Source organism: Sapajus apella, unplaced genomic scaffold (genome assembly GCF_009761245.1).
Source record: "Sapajus apella isolate SASKATOON/1434 unplaced genomic scaffold, GSC_monkey_1.0 scaffold28, whole genome shotgun sequence".
NCBI classification, from domain to species: Eukaryota; Metazoa; Chordata; class Mammalia; order Primates; family Cebidae; genus Sapajus; species Sapajus apella.
Genome location: NW_022436968.1, coordinates 21,388,144 through 21,415,405, shown reverse-complemented (window position 1 = coordinate 21,415,405; position 27,262 = coordinate 21,388,144). Strand labels below are relative to the sequence as shown.

Genomic DNA, 27,262 nt, shown 5'->3' with positions numbered 1-27,262 from the left:
TCTAGGCTCACTGCAACCTCCGTCTCCTGGGTTCAGGCAATTCTCCTGCCTCAGCCTCCTGAGTAGCTGGGATTACAGGCACGCGCCACCATGCCCAGCTAATTTTTTGTATTTTTAGTAGAGACGGGGTTTCACCATGTTGACCAGGATGGTCTCGATCTCTTGACCTCGTGATCCACCCGCCTCGGCCTCCCAAAGTGCTGGGATTACAGGCTTGAGCCACCGCGCCCGGCCTATTGTCCTTTCTTAATAATTTCGTGGACATTGGGCTTCTTTCTAGTTTTTCCTAGTTATAAATAATACTATAATAAACATCTTTGTGTAAGTATAAAACTGTGTCCTCCTTTTAGGTTATATGAACCCTGAATATCTGAGACAGGTCTCAAGTAATGTAGGAAGTTTATTTTTCCAAGGTTGAGGACATGTACCTGTGACGCAGCCTCAGGAGGACCTGATGACATGTGCCCAATGTGGTCAGGCCACAGCTTGGTTTCAGACATTTTAGGGAGACATGAGACATTAATCAATTTATGTAAGTACATTGGTTCAGTCCAGAAAGGCAGGACAACTTGAAACAGGAAGGGGGCTTCCGGGCACAGTTAGGTGAGAGAAAAATGGTTGCATTCTTTTGAGTTTCTGATTAGCCTTTCCAAAGGAGGCAATCAGATATGCATCCATCTCAATGAGCAGAGGGAAGACTTTGAATAGAATGGGAGGCAGGTTTACCCTAAGCAGTTCCAACCTCGACTTTTTCCCTTTACCTTAGTGATTCTGGGGACCCAAGATTTATTTTCCTTTCAGTTATTTCTTTTTTCTTTTTTTTTGAAACAGAGTTTCTCTCTTGTTTCTCTCTTGTTGCCCAGGCTGAAGTGCAGTGGTGCAATCTTGGCTTACCTCCACCTCTGCCTTGAGGGCTCAAGCGATTCTCCTGCCTCAGCCTTTCGATTAGCTGAGGTTGCAGGCCCGTGCCACCATGCCCTGCTAATTTTGTATTTTTAGTAGAGATGAGGTTTCTCCACTTTGGTCAGGCTGGTCTCAAACTCCTGACCTCAGGTGATCCACCCGCCTCAGCCTCCCAAAGTGCTGGGATTACAGGCATGAGCCACTGCGCCCGGCCTCAGTTATTTCTTTAGGATAAATCTTCCAGAAGAGCAAATATTATGTGAAACAAGAGAGAAAACGAAGATAGATGAAAGAAGAACAAGGACGTCCTCAGAGGAGGAACTCTACACCAGTCCCAAACAGCTGCCCCAGCATCACGTGGAGAGCCTCTTAGAACAGCCTGGAAGTCCATCCCCAGAGCAAGTCTTGCATGAGTCCAATGATAATTTACATTATTAACAAATTCCAGGACCTTTGCTGAAGCTATTGTTCCCGGAACCACACAGGCGACAGGTTGGAGTTAAGAATACATGAAACTGCAGAGGTGTTTGTAGGTGGAACCTAGGTGGGAAATTGTATCTTTATTTCCTATCAAAGTAGGAAGTGGGATCCTCAGCCAAAAGAGAAGCAGGAGAGGGGCAAATAGGTGATGAAAGGGGTGAATGGTTTGGATAAGCCTCAGGATTTAAGGAAGGAACTGGTACACAAAAACAATGAGAACCCATTGATTTGGACTAGATTCCTGCACTAGGCCTTAACAGACCAGACCAGACCAAAATGGAGTCACTCATGCTAAATGTCACATAATCAAACTGAAGCCAAGGTAGCAGGTAGATTCTAAAACAGTTTTTTCCCCTGGAAACAGGAGATTCCAGCCTACCTGTATCAGCATAAGAAGAAGGTCCTTTATGCCTTAATCTTTACAAAAAAGCAACCTGAAGTTAACCAATCAGCTTTTTTCCCCTATTGTTCTGTTTCCTTGTTCCCACGTTACAAAACCCCGCTGTTCTGCCATTGCCCATGGGAGCTCTCATTCTGTTTTATAAAATGGAACCTGCCTTGATTCATGAATCACAAATAAAAGCCAATTAGATCTTTAACTAAACTTGTTGTAATTTTGTCTTTGGACAGAACTGACCTGGAATCCTATAAAGCGCTGAATAGAAGCGTTGAGAATCCAGCCTAAATTAGACATCGGAAATTGAGTGTAATATTAGCCCTCATTGTCATGTAATTTTTTTCCAACAGCTCTCAGCTGCCAGAGAAGGCCTAGGTAGAGGTTGCAGAGGCATGGCGCAGCAGCACAGAGAGTAAAGGGCTAGTGGTCAGAGAGAAGCGAAAGCCTTGTCCCCCAAGGTCCAGGCCAGAGATGAGAGGTTAAAGCTCTATGCAAAGTCCTGTACTTGCCAGGAAACAAGACGCAGAGGTCAAAGGACAGCAGGTTTTAACTGTAACGCAGGCCTTGAGGAGGTGAGGTGGAGAGCAAGGAGACTGCAGCTGAGTAGTGCAATTAGCGTTGACCATTATGCAAATGGAGCTGCTCTCAGGTTTGATAGGAATTTGGCCATCTTTAGAATCTTTAGAACCACAATAAGGAAGTCTGAAGGCAAGCTGTTGGATGGGTCATTTGCATGGGTTCTAAAATTCTTGAGGGTAATGACAAATCTGGGGTAACCTGCTGGTTGGTGAATGAGATCAATGCAAAGGGATCTGGAACTGAAGGCAGAGGCGGTGGGAGCTTCAGAAGGCTTTGCCTGAAAGTGAGAGACTGATGAACTAAACTCAGCCATAAAGTGCTAGGAGAATTCATGCCCTGTCTTCTCATTCGTAGTGGGTGAGGTATGGGGGCTGATGGATGTCATCTAGAGACCCTGGAGTTCCCTAGGCCATCTAGATTAGGGGCGGGGCCTCACAGGGGTACAGGTCCTGAAAGCTGCAATGAAGGCCATTTCGCTAGAGGCCTGGGGGATAACAAGAGTTCTTGCAGGAGAGCCTGAGGTCTACAGAGTTGTTATGGCACACAGGATACCTAGATGGCTCTCAGTGAGGATGAAGGCTCACTAGGACAAGGTGAATGCACACTTGTGACCATAATTAATCCCTATCAAGCAGAAGCTGCTAGGTGGCCTCTGTGCTCTTCCACCTTCCAGGATCACAACCATTCTCAGTGCCCCATGCAGCCACCCCAGGTCAGAGTTGGTGCTCAGAATCAACACTCCATTCTCATTCTTGTGCTAGGCATCAGGAATACTCGGTCCCTGTTTTCAAGAGTCTTAGTGACTGGAGTCAGATCAGTCTAGGAGACAAAACACTCTTTTTTTTTTTTTTTTTGAGTCAAGGTCTGGCTCTGTCGCCCAGGCTGGAGTACGGTGGTACAATCTCGGCTCACTGCAACTTCCACCTTCTGGGTTCAAGCAATTCTCATGCCTCAGCCTCCCGACAGCTGGGACTATAGGCGTGCGCCACCACCCCTGGCTAATTTTTGTATTTTTAGTAGAAATGGGGCTTCACTATGTTGGCCAGGCTGCAATTTGTCAATTAAAAAAATAAGCCCTCTCAGAGAACGTTTCTTTGCAAAGCCAAAGAGCCCTTTGAGAGATAGGCATTTCCTTGGAAGGAAGTTGTCAAAATGAAAATCACCCACTCAAGACAAAAAGTACCTAATTATTTCTCTTTGGCTGCTGTTTCCAGCCTACACTTCGTACTTTGTGGGAACAGGAGTTAGCCAGGGGCTGAGTGAAGGGAGTAAGGGAGCAGAAGGAGGGCCTTTATTTCTGAGCTTGTCTATGGGGAGCTCGTAGATGGGAGCCTTTGCAAGTTCTGGGGTGGCCATGCTTGTAGGGAAATGTAAGGTTAGCCGAGATAAAGGAGAATAGACCCAAAGTCAGGCAAGGAAGATTTATTGACCTGCCAGGCTGCCCGGTAACAATCAGAGGAGGCAGCCCCAAGCTTACAAAGCAAGGGGTTTATTTGGGTGAGAGGGGCCTAAAGGAGTCTCAGGGCTGAGATCATCTATCAGCTTGTAACAAGTAGAGAGACAGTTGGTTGACTTGTGACAGACAATACATCCTGTGACTTTTGTGGGGACAGTTTTTTAAAAACAGGATTTTACAGGTATGTGTAAACAGGAATTTACAAGGATGGATTACAAACATTTATTTTCCCTGCCTGCCCTCAGCTGCCCAGATGGCTGTAATCAGCCTTTGCTGAATTGTAGCACGTCTGGCAGCCTTGATGTGGTACCTAGACAGGAGTTCAGGAAAGATGGGAAAAACACATGCACTGCTCTTGAGAGTCACTGACCCCCACTCTGCTTCTAGAACTATCAGCCTTTCTTTTAAAGAGAAAGGAGACACATCCTAACTCTAAAGACTTGGCCCCCAAAACGGTGAGTAGTATTTAGAAAGAGAGACGGATTGGATGTGATCTCTCAGAGTAAATGGAGGAGGGCCCCCAGGACATAATCCCCAAGAGAACCAGCTGTTTTAGTATAACTGCCCAAGGGGCTCACCTTGTCCCCTGCCTAGACAAAGCCGATTCATCAAGAGGGGGAAATTGCAATAGAGAAAGGGTAATTCACGAAGAGCTGGCTGCGGCTGCTGCGTGGGAGACAGGAGTTTCATTATTACTTAAATCAGTCTCCCCAAGCCTTCAGGGAGCAAAGTTTTTAAGGATAACTTGGTGAGTGAGGGGAAGCCAGTGAACCAAGACTGCCGATTGGTCAGGGATGAAGTCATAGGGAGTCAAAGCTGCCTTTTTGTCCAAGGTGGCAATGCTCCTGCTCTGTCAATTGAAGCTGTCTTCTTGCACTGAGTTAGTTCCTGAGTGGGGACCATAAGATCAGATGAGCCAGTTTATTGATCTGGGTGGTGCCAGCTGATCCATCAAGTGCAGAGTTTGCAAAATATCTCAAGACTGATCTTAGGAGCAGTTTAAGGAGGGTCAGAATCTTGTAGCCCCCCAGGTTCATGACTCTTAAACCATACTTTCTAATCTCATGGCTAATGTTAGTCCTACAAAGGCAATCTAGTCCCCCGGCAAAACGGAGGTCTGCTTTGGAAAAGTGCTGTTACCATCTTTGTTTAAACTATAAACTAAGTTTTTCCTAAAGTTGGTTCAACCTATGCCCAGGAATGAACAAGAACAGCTTGGAGGTTAGAAGCAAGATGGAGTCGGTTAAGTTAGATGTCTTTCACTGTCTCAGTCATAATTTTGCAAAAGCTATTTCATTAGCACGGGCAGAGGAAATGAAACCAACAAAGGAAACAAAAACTGCCCACATAGGGGAGGAAAAATGTGTTTTTCTTATTACCCTCTTAGGTTCTTTGGTCGAGGCCCTTTAAATTGGGTTGACAAAAGACAAATGAACCAGAGAAAACCAAACAATTTATTAATGTATACATCTCACATTACACAAGAGAAAACTCATGATGAGTAACTCAAAGGGTTAGTTGGAACTTGAACATGCAGCATCTTAGCAAAGGAACACTATTATTAGAGAAGGGAAACCCCCATTGCAAACTTGTAACTAAGACAGTGAAAGAGATTTGACTTAAGCAACTCCATCTTGCTTCTATCCTCCAACCTGTCCTTGTTCATTCCGGGGCATAGGGAATTTTTTTTTTTTAAGGAAATATAAAATTGTACATAAAGGCTGGTTTAAAATGTTGGTTTTAATACCAACAGTTAGCTATGTTCCATCTCAAACCCCTCTAAAACCACAGTAACAGGGGTTTCTTTTGTTATTTTTTATGTTACTTTAAAAATTTTTGGTAGCCATGGGGATCTTGCTATGTTCTCCAGGCTGGTATCAAACTCCAGGCCTCAAGTGATCCTCCAGCCTTGGCCTCCCGAAGTACTAGGATTACAGGCATGAACCACTGCACCCAGCCTGTTTGTTTCCAAAGCAGAAAATCACAAAAGCAATCAGCTTTGGGAATAAATTAGTTTATAGTTTAAAACAAAGATAATTAACAGCCCTTTCCCAAAACAACCTCCTTCTTGCCTGGACTAGACTGCCTTTGTAGGACTAACAAATTAGCCACAATATTAGAAATTATGGTTTAGTAGTCATGTGACTGGAGGCTACAAGATTCTGATCCTCTCTAAACTGCTCCTAAGTTCAATGCTTGAGATATTGTGCAGATCCTGCACTTGACAGATCAGCTGGCACCACCCAGATCAATTAACTGGCTCATCTGATCTTGTGGCCCCCCACCCAGGAACTGACTCAGCACAAGAGGACAGCTGCAGTTCCCTATAATTCATCTCCTACCTAACCAATAAGCACTCCTGGCTCACTGGGTCCCCAACCCACCAAGTTGTCTTTAAAAACTCCGATCCTCGAATGCTCAGGGAGACTGATTTGGATAATAACAAAACTATGATCTTCCACACAGCCAGCTCTGCATGAATTACTCTTTCTCTATTGCAATTCCCCTGTCTTGAGAAATTGGCTCTGTCTAGGCAGCAGGAAGGTGAATCCACTGGGTGGTCACAGAAGTACCAAGACAAAGGAAAAGGACTTGGAGTTTTCAGGGGTCACAAATTGTGAGAAGGCAAATACACGGGGGAAACTGATGGGGAAAGGTTTGTTTGTGCAGACTCATTTTAGCATCAACTCTCTGTGGTCTTCATAGCCATAAAACTGAATAATATTAAACAAGACAAGAACTGTCTGTGAATGACAAATGTAAGGCCAGTTGCCTCGCCAGGAGCTCGGACACGCCCACTTCTGCACTCGGCATCTAGCCAGCCTCGGAAAACCCCTCTGCACTCAGCACTAAGCTCTGCACCTGGCACCTAGCCCGCCGTTGGAAAATCCTGCCTACCTACCAATAGCAGCCTGCCCTGACCACGCCCTGTTTCCCCGCAACCAGTCAAACGCCTTCACTCCCTATAAAACCTCACGCCTAGAAGAGTCAGGTGTGACTTCCCTGGCCTCTTTCCCCGGGACCACGGAACCTCGCTCGGGAGCTGAATAAATTGGCATTTAATCTTTTTGTGCTGGCCTCAGTTTCCTCATTTTAAACTCAGTGATAACCCTTAAACAAAATGTCTTAAAAACTCCTTGGGAGAGGGGATTTATGGATATCCTCATTTTTCAGAAGTGTCTGCTTTTGGTCAGATAAGGAAAGGTTCATGAGGCTTCTTTTAGCATCTGTAACTGGTATGGACAGGAGGCGGGAAAATACTGGGTAGAAGAGGGTTGTTCCTTGATAAAAGCCCTACCCTCAAGCCTGGAAACCCACAGCCCTAAATGGGAACAGATAATCTTGTTTTCAGTCCAAATGTTGCCTTTTCCAAGACCACTCTGGCTCACCACGCCCCTATCCTGTACCCATATAAACTCCAAGCTCCACCAGCAAAGGTACGGAAGACCAGAAAAGTGGCAGAGCAGCACGACAGAAAAGGGGGGAAGAGAAAGGGTGTCTGAATGTCAAGAGGAGTTTGGCTGAGGACACTTGGAGAGGAGATTGGTGGAGGAACAGCTGAACTCCATGGGAAGATCATCTTCCCACTCCATCCCCTTTCCAGCGCCCCATCCATCCCACTGAGAGCCACCTTCATCACTCAATAAAATTGCTGCATTCACCATCCTTCAAGTACGAGTGACCTGATTCTTCCAGGACACCGGACAAGGGCTAAGAAGGCAGGATGTAAAAGGCTGTCCCTCTGGTTCTCCATTGAGCTGATTTAACAGCCATCCGTGGATAACAACTGCTAAAAAAGCATTAATTGTAACATAGCTCTAGATGCTACCATGAGATGGGAGCCCAAAACTGCTCACTCCAGCTCCTGCACCTGCCCATCTGCCTGCTTCCCATACCATAAGGGGTTTGAGTGTGTGGCAGCCAAGCAAATGAGCCACACCCCTGTCACAAGTCCTGTGAAGTGGTCAGGGAACTCTCCCATTTCATAACCACCCAGTGGGTTCACCTTGCCTGCTGCCTAGACAGAGCCAATTTCTCAAGGCAGGGGAATTGCAATAGAAAAAGAGGAATTCATGCAGAGCTGGCTGTGCAGAAGACCAGAGTTTTATTATTACTCAAATGAGTCTCCCCAGCATTCGGGGATCAGAGGTTTGTTTTTGTTTGTTTGTTTTTTGAGACGGAGTCTTGCTCTGTCGCCAGGCTGGAGTGCAGTGGTGAAATCTCGGCTCACTGCAATCTCCACCTCCTGTGTTCAAGTGATTCTCCTGCCTCAGCCTCCTGAGTAGCTGGGATTGCAGGTGTGTACCACCACACGCAGCTAATTTTTTGTATTTTTAGTAGAGACGGGGTTTCACCATGTTGGCCAGGATGGTCTTGATCTCCTGACCTTGTGATCTGCCGGCCTCAGCCTCCCAAAGTGCTAGGATTACAGGCATGAGCCACCACGCCCAGCCTCATCTTTGTTTTAAACTATAAACTAATTTATTCTCAAAATTATTTCAGCTTATGCCCAGGAATGAACAAGTACAGCTTGGAGGTTAGAAGCCAGATGAGTTGGTTACGTCAGATCTCTCTCACTGTCTCAGTTACAATTTTGCAATGTCAGTTTCACATCTGTTGATTCTCGTTTGTTTCCAGCTCAAAGTAATCTTTATGTCAAAGTGACACATTTTGGGGTAGCATTTTTTGATCCCCTACATCTAACCTACATGGGTTGCTGGGGAAATGTGACCCATTTCATGGCCAGCCTTGGGAAAGGAACAAAGGAAATTGAAGCAATAAGGATTATGGATGGTGGAATTTTACAAAGAAACGCAAAGCAGGCTGAGTCACTAGCAAGAATAAAGAAATAAAGATTAATAAGTGGTCTGGGCTGAAATTCTTGAGTTTTTATTCAATATCTGATGAAAAGTCATTGAGGAATTGAAAACAGGGGAACGATACAGTCACATGTGTGTAATCAAGGCCAGGGAAAGGCTGGGTTGAATGGGTGGGTTGTGGTGATGAGAGGGAAGCAAGAGGCAGGGAGATGATCCAGCTTCTTAGTCCACCTCCTTCATTCTTTGTCCATCTTTGTTTCGCTCTCTCTAAGAGCCTTGAGAGGCCTAGTTTAGAGGTTTATTTTTCTTCCCAGATTGTGTGGATTAATTCCTCCTTTTTACAGCTGTCAAAAATGAGAGTAACAAACCCAGCCTTTTTTTTTTTTTTTAAACCTTTAAACTAAAACAAAAGAACACTTACTACGTTTTAACAAAAAGACTCACAAATACCACCACCAGGAAATTCTCAGTTGGCTGTCTTGGCACCCCCAGGTATTCCTTATCTTAATTAATTCAACATTTAGGATACACAGGCCACCACAATAAGATGAATTAGACAGACAGGGTCTTTGGTTTCCTGGAGTTTACATTCTAGATAAGGGTGTGTGTGTGTCTGGGTGTGTGTGTGTCTGGGTGTGTGTGTTGGGTACTGTAGCTGAGACGTTATATAACTATAAAAATTTCAGAACCTGAGAGGAACTGTGGTGAATAAATAGAACGTGGAGTGCCTTAGTCCATTTTGGTTTTGCTTATTTGGATTTTTTCAGAGACCTGTCTCGCTGTGGTGCCCAGGCTGGTCTTGAACTCCTGGCCTCAAGTGATCCTCTCACCTTGGCCTCCCAAAATGCTGGGATTAAAGGCATGAGCCACCACACCTGGCCCGTTTTGGTTTGTTATTACAGAATACCTTGAGCGGGTAATTTATAATGAACATAAATTTATTTGGCTCAGAGTCCTGGAGGCTGGGAAGTCCAAGACCAAGGGGCCACGCCTGGTGGGAGCCTTCTTGTTGCATCATAACACCGTGGAAGGCATCACAGGGTGAGAGAGAGCGAGAGAGAGCAAGGGATAAAAAAGAGACCAAACTCATCCTTTAATCCAGAGCCCACTCCCACAGTAACTAACCTACTCCTGCAATATCACCATTCAACCACGTGTGAGGGCAGAGCTCTCACGACCTAATCACTTCTTAAAGGTCCCACCTGTCAGCACTGCTGCATTGGGGATTCAGTTTCCAACACATGAACCTTGGAGAACACATTGAAACCAAAGCACTGAGGTAGAATATAATAGGATTTAGGGGAGACCACTCTGAAAATAATATAGGACCTAAGGGAGGTAACATTTAAACCTAGAAAGACTTAAGCCTGAGAAAGAATCAGAGCACAAAGATGATTTCAGGCAAACAGAACAGCATGCACAAAAGCCTTAAGGTGGTTTTGGGAAGTTTCTGTGGCCAATCACATTAATCAGGTAGGGCATTCGTATGAGATGGGGGAGGTGGGCAGAGGCCAGATCAGCATGTAGTACCTGGGGCACTGGAAACCTGATAAAGGACTTTTTGAACAGGAAAGTGACACAAACCAAGTTACTTTTCTAAAAATCCACTCTGGCTTATAAAGTCACTGGAGCACTCAGAGTGACAATGGTGGTTTACACTAGAACGATAACAGCTGAGAGAAGAGAAGTAGATGGATTTGCCATATTCATAGTCCTTCCTCATCCTCAGGGGATACATTCCAAGTTCCTCAGTGGATACCAGCAACTGCAGATAGTATCAAACTCTATATATTCTTTTTCCTAGACATGCCTATAATAATGTTTAATCATAAATTCGGCATGGTAGCCGGGCGTGGTGGCTCACATCGGTAATCACAGCACTTAGAGAGGCTGAGGTGGCTGGATCATGAGGTCAGGAGTTCAAGACCAACCTGGCTAGCATGGTGAAACCCCATCTCTACTAAAAATACAAATATTAGCTGGGGGTGGTGGCATGCACTTGAAGTCCCAGCTACTTGGGAGGCTGAGGCAGGAGAATTGCTTGAACCTGGGAGGCAGAAGTTGTAGTGAGCCGAGACTGTGCTATGGCACTGCAGCCTGAGCAACAGAGTGAGACTCTGTCTCAAAATAAAATAAAAGGCATGGTAAGTGATTAATAATAACAACAAATGATAAAATAGAACTATTATAGTAATATGCCAGCCCACTACTCTTGCACTTTGAAGCCATTATTAAGTAAATACAATAAGGGTTATTTGAACAGAAGCATGACAATACGTCCAGTTGACCTGATGATTGATCTGATAACTGAGATGGCTACTAAGAGGTTCACAGGAGGTAGCATATGTAGTGTGGATGTATATGCACCAAAGGATGATTCATGTGCTGGGCGGGACGGAGCAGGACAGCACCAGATTTCCTCGTGCTACTCGGAATGGCACACAATTACGACTAATTCTCACTCACTGTCCCTTCAGTCCAGGGGGCCAGGGCTCAGGAGCCGTGACCTGGTGTCTCCTGCCCACCCTGGTCCCAGGTTAATGTGAGTGGAGACAGCTATGAGAGCCTGTCCTCATCTTTGATTCCCTCCAGCCCCACCCCAGGCCTCACGAAGGTGCTACCTAAGAAAGCCTTCCTCCCCAGCCCCTACTGGCCTGGTGAGTGCTCACTGAATTGGAAGAGGATTTGATGGGAGTGTAAATGTGAGATACAATATCTTGATTATACCTGTTTGTAGTTTAGCTTCGTATTTAAACAAACAAGGTGCTTTTTCGCAACGGGTTTGCCGCCAGAACATAGGTGTCGTGAAAACTACCCCTAAAAGCCAAAATGGGAAAGGAAAAGACTCATATCAACATTGTCGTCATTGGACATGTAGATTCGGGGAAGTCCACCACTACTGGCCATCTAATCTACAAATGTGGTGGCATCGACAAAAGAACCACTGAAAAATTTGAAAAGGAGGCTGCTGAGATGGGAAAGGGCTCCTTCGAGTATGCCTGGGTCTTGGATAAACTGAAAGCCGAGCGTGAACGTGGTATCACCATTGATATCTCCTTGTGGAAATTCGAGACCAGCAAGTACCACGTGACTATCATTGATGCCCCAGGACACAGAGACTTCATCAAAAACCTGATTACAGGGACATCTCAGGCTGACTGTGCTGTCCTGATTGTCGCTGCTGGTGTTGGTGAATTTGAAGCTGGTATCTCCAAGAACGGGCAGACCCGAGAGCATGCCCTCCTGGCTTACACACTAGGTGTGAAACAACTAACTGTTGGTGTTAACAAAATGGATTCCACTGAGCCACCCTACAGCCAGAAGAGATATGAGGAAATCGTTAAGGAAGTCAGCACTTACATTAAGAAAATTGGCTACAACCCCGACACAGTAGCATTTGTGCCAATTTCTGGTTGGAATGGTGACAACATGCTGGAGCCAAGTGCTAACATGCCTTGGTTCAAGGGTTGGAAAGTCACCCGTAAGGATGGCAACGCCAGTGGAACCATGCTGCTTGAGGCTCTGGACTGCATCCTACCAGCAACTCGTCCAACTGACAAGCCCTTGCGCCTGCCTCTCCAGGATGTCTATAAAATTGGTGGCATTGGTACTGTTCCTGTTGGCCGAGTGGAGACTGGTGTTCTCAAACCTGGTATGGCGGTCACCTTTGCTCCAGTCAACGTTACAACTGAAGTGAAATCTGTTGAAATGCACCATGAAGCTTTGAGTGAAGCTCTTCCTGGGGACAATGTGGGCTTCAATGTCAAGAATGTGTCTGTCAAGGATGTTCATCATGGCAACATTGCTGGTGACAGCAAGAACGACCCACCAATGGAAGCAGCTGGCTTCATTGCTCAGGTGATTATCCTGAACCATCCAGGCCAAATCAGTGCTGGCGATGCCCCTGTACTGGATTGCCACACGGCTCACATTGCCTGCAAGTTTGCTGAGCTGAAGGAAAAGATTGATCGCCATTCTGGTAAAAAGCTGGAAGATGGCCCTAAATTCTTGGAGTCTGGTGATGCTGCCATCGTTGATATGGTTCCTGGCAAGCCCATGTGTGTTGAGAGCTTCTCAGACTATCCACCTCTCGGTCGCTTTGCTGTTCGTGATATGAGACAGACAGTTGCCGTGGGTGTCATCAAAGCAGTGGACAAGAAGGCTGCTGGAGTTGGCAAGGTCACCAAGTCTGCCCAGAAAGCTCAGAAGGCTAAATGAATATTATCCCTAATACCTGCCACCTCAGTCTCAATCAGTGGTGGAGGAAGAACGGTCTCAGAACTGTTTGTTTCAATTGGCCATTTAAGTTTAGTAGTAAAAGACTGGTTAATGATAACAATGCATCGTAAAACCTTCAGAAGGAAAGGAGAATGTTTTGTGGACCACTTTGGTTTTCTTTTTTGCTTGTGGCAGTTTTAAGTTATTAGTTTTCAAAATCAGTACTTTTTAATGGAAACAACTTGACCAAAAATTTGTCACGGAATTTTGAGACCCATTAAAAAAGTTTAATGAGAAAACAAACAGACAAACAAGGCAATAAACTTGAAAATTATGTCATCATAAAAATGAAATAAAAATTAAAATATTTATTGCCAGGCCAAAAAAAAATGTATAAATTATTTCTTTCTGGAATTTTCTTTTTTGTTGTTTTTTTGAGATGGAGTCTAGCTCTGTTGCCCAGGGTGGAGTGCAGTGGCGTGATCTCGGCTCACTGCAACCTCCACCTCCCGGGTTGCTCTGAATGAAGAAACCACCTAAACGGGCTTTGTGTGAGGAATAAGGCTGTTTATTCACCTGGGTGCCAGTGGGCTGAGTCCTAAAAGACAGTTAGCGGAGGGCAGTGGGATATGAGTTGGTTTTATAGGTTTGGAGTTGGCATTGGAAAGCTACAGAAGTTACAGTTTAGGGAGGTTTTTGCAAGCCAGGAGGTGTTGCAGCAGGAGGAGGTGTCACAAGGTCCAGAGTCACAAGGTTGGGTCATCAGTTAAGGCAGGAACGGTTGAGGCAGGAACAATGGTACGATGTCGGTTAATTGGACTCTGCAGGAGCTAGCCACTCTTCTGACTTCAGACTTTCCACCTCCAGGAGGCCATCCAGAAGTGCATGCGTGGGTCATGGGGGTCGCCATGGCTCAACTAGGGTATGGCCTACGGTGCAGCCAATTCAGAAAACCTTGCATTCTTGTCTTTTTACATTAATAATATAAAAATAAAAGAAATCAAAAAATGGGGGGCAGTGAAATTTTGGGAGCAGTACAGAGGGTGGTGGGTGATGTTTCTCAGGGCTTCGTCAAGCAGGATTGAGGGTGGCATGGAAGCCGAAAAATGGGAGACTTTAGACTGCTGAGAGATTCTGGGGCAAGGGGTGATACTGTGGAGTTGTTAGAAGGATCATGTGCCATATTGACTGATTGGTTATACCTTGGTACGATTTTGTAGGAATTGGGAGATAAGTCGGAAAAGACAGGGTTCAAATAGGAGATAGAGAAGAACAGATATTAAGGGACCTGCTGATGGAAGGAGCCATGATACCCAGTCAGAGAGTAGCCAGTTAGGTCCAGAATAGTTATTTGCCTGATTAGTGTGAGCTTTTGGGACCTGTCTTTAAGTCTTTTGATGGTGTCATATACAAGGCTGGATTGGTTTAGATAAAAGCAGCATTCTTCATTCAGGAATAGGGAGAGTTCTCATTTTTCAGCAGTTAGTAGATTGAGGCCTCAGCGATTTTGCAGGCCAAATGCAGCCAGGTAATGAACTTGGGCTTGAAGGACTGATAGTGTTTGAGTTATATCTGTAATGCTGGCAGAGAACTTCTTAGAGAAACTGCATAATGCGGTCACAGAAGCAGTAAGACCTGCTGTACCTGCTCCTACTGCGGCAGTGATACCCCCAATCCTACAAGCAAGGGGATTAATGGGATGACTCTTTTTTCCATGTGGGGGTTACAAGGGGAACAGGAAGGTGCTTATTTCCATTGGCAAACTAGACTTGGGGAGTAAGGAATATTAAGGTACAGGTGCCTGTCCAGTTGGTAGGAAGGCAGCGGTAGGTGGAAGAGCCACAGAGGAAAAAAGTCCTTGGCTTAGGAAGAACTGGAGGTGTAAACTGAAGAGATAAGAAAATGCTCTGTGGGGACTGGGGTTTTGTACCCAGATATCAAGGAACCAGCAAGAGCCTCAGCTGTTAAAGGCTGTAGTGAGGTCTGATAGGGTCATTGTGTGGTAGGAGAGGTTTGTTTTCATGGTGTATGAGAAAGTGTTTGGTATTTATGAGTAACCACTCACTTTCATTAACAAGGTCAGGTATGAGCAGACAGGAAGGGGGTCTGGAGGAGGGTCTGATGAACACGAGGAGGGCAGCAAGGATGGCGTGAGAGACCCGGTAAATGCCTACCTAGGCAAAACTTGCTATTGACATGCTTAAGAGTGCTAGTAATGCGAAGCTGGTTTGTTCCTATTTTTTGGTTAACATGGGTGACAGGGCCTTGGAGGTGAAGTGTAAAGGAACATAAAGAGGGTGGGAGATTTCCTAGGGGAATTCCATTAGGTGATTGCTGGAAATGCATAAGGGAACAGCAATAGGGAGCTGATAGAGAGATGCAAAGCCAGCAACCTCTTGTTAGGGTCGGGTTGGATTGGTTTAGCAAAGAATGGGTTAAGTTAAGGGTTTTGTAGAGGTAGTTGGAAATAATAGGTGTAATTATGTGGGGCAGCCAAGGGAGCAGAAGGAATAGGCAGACAAAGAATGGGGAGGAAAGTAAACAGTTGTACTTTATTGGGGGAGAAGTTACGTGGGGTGCCTAGGAAAAGAAGGTTATTTATTCACTTTAGAAAGAGTTAAGGGTGGCAGCCGGGGGTGGAACCAGGAAATGTTTTGGCACACAGAATGGAGGAAGAGGGTGAAGTGGCAAGATAGACAGGAGCGGGCATTTGATTTTTCTCAGGAATTTGGGTGAGTTTCAGAGAAGTTGGCGAGAGCATATGGGTTTGGCACTACAGGATGGATGGGGAGCCCTAGCTGATTAATAAGGCGAAGGTCTTGGACTAACCTGTAGGACTTTTCCGGGTTGTGGGGGTAGGATGGGAGTGTAGTAGGGCGAGTTAGTGGGAACTAAAAGGCCACGTCGTAGTAAGTGAGGAATAACAGGCCTTAGGCCTTTTAAGGCTTGTGCTGGGATGGGGTACTGGCGCTGGGCAGTGTAAGAGGTTAGGTTTTAAGGGGATGACGACGGATGAGTGAGCAAGGGAGGGGAGGCGATGTCGCACACCCTAGGGTTAAGGTAGGGGGACATAAGGGGAGCTATTGAGGGCAGTATGTGTTCAGGGAGGAGGGCAGCAATGAGGTGTGTCTGTAGCCTGGAAACAGTGAAGGAGGCAGACAATTTTGCTAGGATATCTTGGCCTAACGGGGAACTGGACACGCGGGGATGATTAGGAAAGAATGTGGAAAGGAGTGCTGGCCTTATTGATACCAGACTTGGGGAGTTTTGAGAGGCCTGGAGGCCTTGCCGCCAATTCCCACAACAGTTATGGAGGCCAAGGAGACAGGGCCTTGAAAAGAAGGCAGCATGGAGTGGGTGGCCCCCATGTCGATTAAGAAGGGGATGGACTTACCCTCCACCATAAGAGTTACCCAAAGCTTGGTCCAGGGGCCTCTGAGATGTTCACGGGGCCTCCGAGATGTTCAGGGGGCCTCCGAGATGTTCATGAGGCCTCCGAGATGTTCAGGGGGCCTCCGAGATGTTCACGGGGCCTCTGAGATGTTCAGGGGGCCTCCGAGATGTTCATGGGGCCTCCGAGATTTTCAGGGGGCCTCCGAGATGTTCAGGGGGGCTCTGAGATGTTCAGGGGGCCTCTGAGATGTTCAGGCAGCGTCAGTCTTCAGCCACCAAGCTGCAGCGACCTGAGTCGGACAGTCCGACTTGCAGTGGGGGCCCACACCGGTGGGGCAGGGCCTAGGAGGACTCCCGGGCTGTCCGCATTCCTTGGCCCAGTGGCCAGGTTTCCGACACTTGAAGCAAGGTCCAGGAGGGGCGGCTGGATGCTGCAGTCTGGGCACTTTGAAAAGTTTTTGTGAGCCAGTGGTGTGGCTGGGGTTTGTCTTGTGGCAGAGTCAATCACCTGTAGTTCTGAGATGTGCTGCCACTGGGCAGCTTCCCTGCTACTGAACACTTTGAGGGCGAGGTTGATTAATTCCTGTGTGGGGTTTGAGGGCCAGATTCTAATTTTTATAGCTTTTTTGTAATGTTAGGGGCTGATTGGGTGACAAAATGCATTTAGGTGTTTTTTAGGGGTGAGAGTAGAAGGATGACATTTAAGTCACTCCAGGTGACAGTATAGGACGGAGTTAAGTATTGGAACTCTTGTATATATTTAGTAGGACTGGATGAAAAGGAGCCTAATTGTTGGCTGATTTGGGAAAGGTCGAATAAAGAGAAAGGAAGATGTAGCCTGACTATACCTTTGGCTCCAGCCACCTCTTGAAGGGGAGATTGTTGGGCAGGGCTGGGGGAGTTAGCTGCAGGACTAAACTGTAAGCTGCAGGAGGGGCAAAAGGAGGTGAGTTGCAGGCAGAGGAAGAGGAGGGAGGCTCTGGGGGGTTAGGGCCTGGACTAGGATCTGGTTCGGACAGGTGGGGAAGAGAAAGGTCAGAAGGGCCGATGGACAGGGTAGATTCTAAGTTACTGGCGGAGGCAGGAGGAGTGAACAGAAAGGAGAGAAGGAAAATTTGGGATGGGCTGCATTGAGAGCAGAAATTAGGGAGGGATTGGAGTATTTAAAAAATGCCTGGTCATTGGGCACCTTAGACCATTTGCCTATTTGACAAAAATTGTCTAGGTTTTACAGAATAGAAAAATTGAAAGTGCCGTTTTCTGGCCATTTAGAGCCATTGTCTAATTTGTATTGAGGCCAGGCCGTGTTACAGAAAAAATTAGACGTTTAGGTTTCAGATTGGGCAATAGTTGAAGAGGTTTTTGGTTTTTTGGACGCAGGCTAGAGGAGAAGACTGAGGAACAGAGGGTGGAATATTTCCCATCGTGAAGGAGATACGTTTAAGGAAAAGGGTAGAGTAGACTAGAGACAAGAAGAAGGAGCGAGCAGCCACCAGAGTTTTCAGCAGGTGTCCCTGACCGAATCCTGGGCTGTAACGTGGGTGAGTGATCAAGGCAGGTGTCCCCACAATTGACCAGACAACAAGAAAAGACCATCTTCCCTAGTCGAGTCCGTGACCAACGCTAGAGTTTTTAAGCGCATGGATAAAGAATGTCTCCTTTGTCTCTACTTAGAAGAAGAAGGATTTAAAGGAAAAGAGAGAGAGACTTGTCTCCTTTTCTCTACTTAGAAGAAGGATTTCACTTTGGGAGGCTGAGGCGGGCGGATCATGCGGTCAAGAGATCAAGACCATCCTGGCCAACATGGTGAAACACTGTCTCTACTAAAATACAAAAATTAGCTGGGCGGTGGTGGTGCACACCTGTAGTCCCACTCGGGAGGCTGAGGCAGGAGAGTTGCTTGAACCCAGGAGATGGAGGTTGCAGTGAGCTGAGAGTGCGCCTCTGCACTCCAGCCTGGCACCTGGCGACAAAGCAAGACTCTGTCTCAAAAAAAAAAAAAAAAAAAAAAAAAAAAAGGAGGAGAAGGATTTAAAGGAAAAGAGAGAGAGGGAGACACTTGTTTCCGAGACTTGTTTCCTTTTCTCTACTTAGAAGGAGAAGGATTTAAAGGAAAATAGAGAGAGGGGGAGAGATTGCTTACCTGATTTGAAGGTGGAGAGGGTATTGGGCTGGTCCGATGTGCTGAGGTTGCAGGTGGGTCTTTTCACAGAGGGAGAGCAGGAACAGGGGTCTGGTCTCCCAAAGGAGTACCCCTGACCTGGGTTTTGGCACCAAATGTTAAGTGCGCTCTGAATGAAGAGACCACCTAAACAGGCTTTGTGTGAGCAACAATGCTGTTTATTCACCCAGGTGTGAGTGGGCTGAGTTCAAAAGAGAGTTAGCGGAGGGCAGTGGGATAGGAGTTGGTTTTGGGGTAGGCATTGGAAAGCTACAGAAGTTACAGTTTAGGGTGGTTTTTGCAAGCCAGGGGTATTACCAGAGGGGGTTGGTTGTTACAAGGTCCGGAGTCACCAGGTTGGGTTATCAGTTAAGGCAGGAACGATTGAGGCAGGAACAATGGTACAACGTCATAAGGTTGGTTAATTGGGCTTTGCGGGAGCTAGCCATTCTTCTTACTTCACACTTTGTGGCTCCAGGTGGCTGTTCAGAGGTATATGTGCAGGTAACGGGATCCCCATGACTCGACTAGGGTATGGCCTATGCTGCAACCAGTTCAAAAAACCTTGCACCAGGTTCAAGCGATTCTCCTGAACTACAGGTGGAACTACAGGTGTGTGCCACCACACCTGGCTAATTTTTTTGTACTTTTAGTAGAGAAGGGATATTGCCATATTGGCCAGGCTGGTCTTGAACTCCTGACCTCAGGTGATCCTCCTGCCTCAGCTTTCCAAAGTGCTGGGATCACAGGCATGAACCACCACGCCTGACACGCTAATGTACTTTTATCACCATTCAGTACAAAATATTTTTCCTCTTATGATTTATGATTCATAGATTAATTATGTGCTGTTTAGTTTCAAATATTTGAGCCTTTTCTAGATATCTTAATGGTATTGATTTCTAATTTAATTCCCTGTGGTTAAGAAATATATTATGCACAATTAGAATTTCTTTTGAAATTTATTAAGATTTATTTCTGACCTAATGCATGGTATGGTATATCTTGATGACATACCATATCATTTGTACTTGAAAAGAATGTGTATTTTGCTATTCTATAGGTGCTGGGTGAAATGTGTTATAAATATCAATTGACTCATTAGATAAAGTTTCTCGATTATGATTTTCAAATTCTCCAAATTGTTTGTTTGTTTAGCTTTTTTTTTTTTTTAAAAAAAAGACAGAATCTCACTTTTGCCCAGGCTGGAGTGCAGTGGGATGATTATGGCTCAGTGCAGCCTTGAACTCCTGGGTTCGTATGATCCTCCTACCTCAGCCTGCTAAGCAGCTGCAACTATAGGTGTACAACACCACACTGGCTAATTTTAAAATTTTTCGTAGAGACAAGGCTTCTCCATGTTGCCATTTAGGACTAATAGATCTTCCTGGTGACTTAACCCTTTTATCATTATAAAATGTGACTGTTTGTTTCCGATAAAACTTTCGGGTTTTCAAGTCTAATTTGTCTGGCATTAATATAGCCTCTCTTACTTTTTAGTACTTATTGTCTGTCTGGTATATCTTTCCCTAGCCTTTTATTATTTATTTATTTTTGAGGCGGAGTCTCGCTCTGTTGCCAGACTGCAGTGCAGTGGCACAATCTCGGCTCACTGCAACCTCTACCTCCTGAGTTCAAGTGATTTTTCTGCCTCAGCCTCCTGGGTAGCTGGGACTATAGGCGCACACCACCACGCCCAGCTGATTTTTCTATTTTTAGTAGAGACAGGGTTTCCCCATGTTGGCCAGGATGGCCTTGATCTCTTGACCTTGTGACCCACCTGCCTCGGCCTCCCTAAGTGCTGGGATTACAGGTGTGAGCCACCACGCCCGGCCCTCCCTATCCTTTCATTTTCAACCTATGCCTTTCCATTTAAAGTGGGCCACTTTTAGGCAGCACGCAATGCGTCTTCCTTTTTTTCTGAGATGGAGTCTCACTCTGTCGCCCAGGTTGGAGTGCAGTGACACAATCTTGGCTTACTGCAACCTCCACCTCCCTGGTTCAAGCGATTCTCCTGCCTCAGCCTCCCAAGTAGCTGGGACTACAGGCACATGCCACCACGATCAGCTAATTTTTGTAATTTTTTTTTTTTTTTTTTTTTTTTTTTGAGACGGAGTTTTGCTCTTGTTACCCAGGCTGGAGTGCAATGGCGCGATCTCGGCTCACCGCAACCTCCGCCTCCTGGGTTCAGGCAATTCTCCTGCCTCAGCCTCCTGAGTAGCTGGGATTACAGGCATGCGCCACCATGCCCAGCTAATTTTTTGTAGTTTTAGTAGAGACGGGGTTTCACCATGTTGACCAGGATGGTCTTGATCTCTTGACCTCGTGATCCACCGGCCTCGGCCTCCCAAAGTGCTGGGATTACAGGCTTGAGCCACTGCTCCCGGCCTTAATTTTTGTAATTTTTAGTAGAGATGGGTTTTACCATGTTGGCTAGGTTGGTCTTGAACTCCTGACCTCAGGTGATCCACCCTCCTCAGCTTCCCAAAGTGCTGGAATTACAGGCATGAGCCATTGGGCCTGGCCTGGGTCTTCCTTTTTGATTCAGCCTGTAATCACAGCCTTTCAATTGATGTGTTTAATACATTACATCTGATATAATTATCAGTATGTTGAATTAAATTCTACTGTTTTGCTCTTTGTTTTCCAATTATCTCAAGTGTTTTTTGTTCCTTTATTTCTCCTTTCCAACCTTATTTTTGGAAAATCACATATTTTGAGTATTCAATCTTAGTTCCTCGATTGGCTTTTTAATTATACCTCTTGTATTATTTTCAAAGTTGCTTTAGGGATTACAATACAGATTCTTAATTTATGAGTACATTCTGAGTTAATATTCTTCATAAAAAATTCACAAGAAATTGAGAACCTGGCAATAGTATAATTTCATTTACTTTCCCCATTATTTTTGTTAGTGTTATCATATATACTTTTATATATGTAAAAATGCCATAAAACAGTAATATTTGCTTTCAGCAATCGGTTGCTTTTTAAATGAAATTAAGAAAGAAAAAAAGTCAGGGCATGGTGGCTCATGTCTATAATCCCAGCACTTTGATAGGCTGAGACAAGAGGATCGCCTGAGGCCAATAGTTCAACACTAGCCTGGGCAACATAGCAAGACCCTGTCTCTACAAAGTAAAAAAAATTAGCCAGGCATGGTGGTGTGTGCCAGTAGTCCCAGCTATTTGGGAGGCAGAGGCAGGAGGATCACTTGATCTGAGAAGTTCAAGGCAGCCGTGAGCTATAATGGTACCACTGTACTCCAGCCTGGATGACAGAGTGAGACTTTGTCTCTAAAAAAGGGAAGAATGAAAGAAAAATGTAGCCTTTTCTATTTATCTGCATATTTATCATTTCTTATGCTCTTTCTTCCTCTTAGTAAATCCAAAGTTCATATAATGTCATTTTTTTCAGCCAGAGAAACTCATTTTATACTGTATGTCTACTGTTGATAAGTTTTATCACCCTGATATTTCAAAACCTCTTACCTATGCTCCATTTTTGATGGTACCTTCACTCCATATTGAGTTTGGCAGAGAGTTTTTTCTCCTAGTGTTTTCTTTTTCTTTCTTTCTTTCTTTTTTTTTTTTTTTGAGACGGAGTCTCACTCTGTTGCCCAGGCTGGAGTGCAGTGGTGCAATCTTGGCTCACCACAACCTCCACTCCCGGGTTCAAGTGATTTTCCTGCCTCAGTCTCCTGAGTAACTGGGATTATAGGCGATCACCACCACATCCAGCTAATTTTTTAAATTTTTGATAGAGACAGTTTCACCATGTTGGCCAGGGTGGTCTTGAACTCCTAACCTCAGGTGAACCACCCATCTCAGCCTCCCAAAGTGCTGGGATTACACACCTGGCCACCTTGTCTCGTAATGTTATGCCAGAGTCAGGCTGGAAAATAAATCATGATATATAGGGTTAAATGAAACCCATCTGATGAGAATTTATGGTTTGTAGGGTATGACTCCCCAGACCCCTTAGAAAGGAATTTGAAAAGGTAAAAATCAGAGTTTAGTCTTCACTTGGCTATATGCAATCTCTTTGTCAGCTCACCCTGTAAATTGTTTATTACAGCAATTGTACCTTTTGTTTTAGAATTTCCAATTTATTTTTTGTATAGTTTTCATTTCTCTGTTGATATTCCCCATCTGTCTACTCACTAGAACTAACTTTTAAGTTCTTGAAACTACATATAATAGCTGCTTTGAAATCCTTGTCTACCAATTGCATCTGAGCCATCCTAGGGTATATTTTTATGTCACAATTTTTTTTCTTGAGTCTGGGTGAAATTTTCCTGTTTTTCCACATCTAGTAATATTATATTTATAATGGACATGGTGGATGATACTTTGTAGAGACTCTGATTTCTGTTAGATTTCTCTGAAGAGTGTTGATATTTGTTCTGGAGACAAATTACTGGCGGATCACCTTAAAATTGTGAAGTCTTGATTTTATGATTTTTTCAGTGAGAGCCTATTCAAAGACTGAGGTGTTTACTGAGTCTCTTAACTAAGCAGTGCTCAATCTTCTCTGCTGCAGTAGACGGTAGCTGACATATCTCAGTTCTCCCAGCCTTTCAACTACTGCTTTCCAGTGGGCTCCTTGAAATGATCTTTGTACATGCACAGGTTGGGGGTCAGCCAACTAGTTGACAGGAGTTTACATGCGGATTTGGGGACTCCCTCTTTCATGGCTCTTTGTTAGGTTTGCCTTGGATTTCTAGCCACTCTTGCGGCTCTGAAATTCTAGTCTATGACACCTCCAGCAATTAAGACTGCATTCTTTTTTTTTTTTTTTTCTGGAGTCAGAGTTTCTCTCTTGTTGCCCAGGCTGGAGTGCAATGGACTGATCTCTGCTCACTGCAACCTCTGCCTCCCGGGTTCAAGCACCTCTCCTGCCTCAGCCTCCCGAGTAGCTGGGATTATAGGCATGTGCCACCATGCCCGGCTGATTTTTTTGTATTTTTAGTATAGACAAAATATTGGTCAGGCTGGTCTCAAACTCCCAACCTCAGGTGATCTGCCCGCCTTGGCCTCCCAAAGTGCTGGAATTACAGGCGTGAGGCACTGCGCTTGGCCAAGACTTTCTACTTGAGTTCTAACTGCCCCATGCTGCAAAGCTATAGGAAAATATGGAAAAATGTAGATCCCATCAAATGAGTATGGTTCCCTCATTTAACTTTGAAATCCCTTCTAATTTCTCCCTGCCTTTGGCCCCTTTCCAATGTCTTCAAATAGTTGGTGACATTTTGTCCAGAATTTATCATCGTTTTCTGTGGGAGAGTTATCATAGCACTAGCTACTCTGATATTATCAACACCAGAATCCTCAGTTCTTGCTCTTTCTTTTTTTAATGAGACAGTAACAGTATATTTTAATTGGGATTTCATATTCAGATAGCGTTATACTAGAACAGTACAATAATAATTTCTGATTTTAAAACAATTACGGGCCAAGTACGATGGCTCATGCCTATAATCCCAGCACTTTGGGAGGCTGAGGCAGGCGGATCACCTGAGGTCAAGAGTTCAAAATCAGCCTTGCTGGCAAAACCCTGTCTCTACTAAAAATACAAAAATTAGCCTGGTGTGGTGGTGGGCACCTGTGATCCTAGCTTCTGGGGAGGCTGAGGCAAGAGAATTGCTTGAACCTGGGAGGTGGAGGTTGCAGTGAGCTGAGATCATGCCATTGCACTCCAGCCTGGGCGAGAGTGAGACTCTGTAAGGCCGGCTGCCTCGCAGAGGGTTAAACGGACACATCCATCTCTCTCCGCGTCTGATAACTACGTCATCACCCAAACTCATTATCTGGCCTTGCCACCCGGCTTCTCCGCACCCGCCTCCGCATACCAGACTCAAGCCCACATTCGGCACTAAATTATGCATTTAACCCCCAGCCCGTTGTTGATAAACCCTGCAGGAAAATTTTTTAAAGACGCCCCATCAGACCCTGCCCGGTAACAGTCTGCTCTGATGCCCCCTGAAGGCCTGCTTACCTAAGGTCCCGCCTGCCTATCCATGACCACTAACTCCAGGCATTTCCTGCTTCTTAATAGCCAATAAGATTGCCTTCACTTTGTTTCCCCAACAGTCAATCAAGGCCCGAGGTCCCGCCCGCCTATCCATGACCACTAGGTCCAGGCATTTCCTGCTTCTTAATAGCCAATAAGATTGCCTTCACTTTGTTTCCCCAACAGCCAATCAAGGCCCACTTACCCAAAGTCCTGCCCACTTACCAATGGCAACTAGTTTCAGGTACTTCCTGCTTCCTGACAGCCAATAAAATTGCCTTTGCTTTGTTTCCCCAATAGCCAATCAATCGCCTTCTCTCCCCATAAAACCCCATGACCTAAACAGCCAGGCACCACTTCTTTGGCCCCTTCCTGGACCACAGAACCTCGCCCAGGAGCTGAATAAATTAACTTCTCATTTTCTTATACTTGCCTCAGTTTCCTCATTTTACCTCAGCAATAAACCTTACAACTCCATCTAAAAAAACAAAAAACAAAAACTACAAAACAATTACCATTCTCCATTTCACCCTATATGCTCCAGTAAACTTTTGGAAATAACTTGTTTTATGTTCTCATTCTCTCTCTCTCTGTTTCTCTCTCTTTCTCTCTCCCTCCCTCCCTCCCTCTCGGTAGATTGTATTTAATAACATAAAACTTTGATAGATTTTAGTTCTCTTGTTGAATAACCTTTATAAAATGACTTGTACATTTTTTATGTAGAATAAAGATCAATCTAAAGTCAATTGAGTGTTTAGATACATTTTGCCAGCAGTTCTTAGTTTAACCTTATTAAGTCTGCAGAGGTTATATACCGTATTCAAAATGTGAAAGAAAGTATTAAACTTATCTCAAAGCACAATAATTATAGTTAATTTCACTTAGAGAAAATTAGATTTTGCACATTGTCAGACAAACAAAAAAATCAAATTTATCCATAAGAATTTCTAACAAATATAAGCACCTTTTATTCCATTCTGCAGAATTTTATAAGTGCCACTGTTTTGATTGTTTTAATTTACTTCCTATCATTGCAAATATGATATTCTCTATTCAAAGAATAATCAGAGGCAACATGGAGGTGAAGACAGAGCATGATTCAAGGAGTAGATTTTTTAAAAAAATTGTCCAATTCTAGTCATGCCTCCATTCTCTTTAATGCTATCTTAGAATTTTTTTCTGTTGATATTTGAGTGTAACTTTTGGCCATGCTCATTTTTCTCTTCTCCTTCTCTTCTTTTTCACCTTGTCAGTTTTTGTTTAATCCTGTAAAAATCTTTCTAATTTTATCAATGAGAAAGGCTTAGTCTGATGCTAATGTTATTTAACATCAAATACTTTTTGTTTTATCTAAGAGAGAATAGGTGTCAGACTTTGGAAGATGACAACATCTAATTAGAACATAATTATGTTTTATATTACATTTATTTATCTATATCTATCTGTATTGATAGCTAATTGCACTGCTCTTCTGTTGCAGCTATGATTTTCAATTACATACAAGTAAAAAATGTTAGTCAACTTAAAGAAAACAAATAAGTAATCATACAAGGATTGTACACTTATGGCAGAATATGAGACAACAGTGCTGGAATGACTGAAGCTAGGAAAATACTGTTCAGTAATACACCCTCTAACCATGAGACAGTGGTGAATGGCAGTCTAGAGTCAGGAAAAGAAGACAGGATCAGAAATACAGATATGAAAATTCAAAAGCTTAAGACCTTCCGTCCAGTGCCATTGTTAGAATCAGGTTTTATAACTTGTAATGTAAAAGGTTGTTGAAAATACAGCCATTCGAAGAGGTTCTATCTTTGGTCCCCTGAGATGTTTTTATCCTTATAGGTTGTTAAATTTTGTAAGATTCACTATAACATGCTCAATTCCACTTCTGATTTATGTTTTATATTTGATTTTTTGCTTTCTATGTCTAACCATTGTGAAGATAGCTTTAAAATAGCTCTGTAAGTTCATTTGTTTGAATGTCTCTGATGAAAACTTCTTCAGTTTCAGAAATATCTATTGTTATCTTTCTTTTTTTTTTTTTTTTTTTAATCATTGATCTTGATCCTGAAGAGACTTACAAATTTTCTTTTAAGTCATCTGACTCTAGTCCTGGATCAGGTCAATATCACCTGAAAACTAACACTTCTGTTATCCAAAGAATATAAAGAAAATAAACCCCCAGGGATTCAGCGTTGGCTAAAGATTAAAAGAAGTGGCTGTCAGAATGATAATCCAATTTAATCAGCTATCTTTTTTCTAAATTCTCTGCTACCAGTCCTTTCTACCCTGCTTTTCAAGAGCTGATATGACAACCTGGTGCTAATACTTATTTATATATTGAAGGCACTGTTTTATTTTCTTAAGCAACTAAGTTTTTGAAAGCCTACCATGTGGTAACTTGCTCTCTCATCTATTTTGAAGGATGTGACCAAATAATGAATTCCCAATAATTACGTAAAGGGCTTGGTATCATGGACACATATCCAACTGCTTTTTTTTTGGCTGGTGGTATGCTAAAGTTGAACGACACCTAAAACACTGACTTTCAAACACTTAAATAACAAATACTTTTGATGAGAAGTCCATGGTTCTTTGTGTTGTAATCCCCTGTTTATAATGTATTGATTTTTAAAAATTGTTGTTAAGATTTTTCTCTCATCCTTGCTTTTTAGAAAATTTACTAAGGCAATATAGATGTGGTTTTCTTTGTATTTATTCTGCTTGGGGTTCACTGAGCTTCCTGAATCTACAAATATGAAAGTTCTTCAGCTGTTATTCCTGCAAATGTTTTTTCTGTTCCATTCTTTCCTCCCAGGACTCTAATTACTCATATGTTA

At 44.1% G+C, this 27,262-nt stretch overlaps 1 pseudogene across 1 annotated transcript; it reads left to right on the top strand.

Annotated features, from left to right (window-relative positions):
- Positions 1 to 11,379: 11,379 nt before the first annotated feature.
- LOC116561156 lies at positions 11,380 to 13,152 on the top strand (annotated as a pseudogene). The gene has a single exon (XR_004273316.1). The product of XR_004273316.1 is annotated as an elongation factor 1-alpha 1 pseudogene (transcript).
- The last annotated feature ends 14,110 nt before the right edge of the window (positions 13,153 to 27,262 follow it).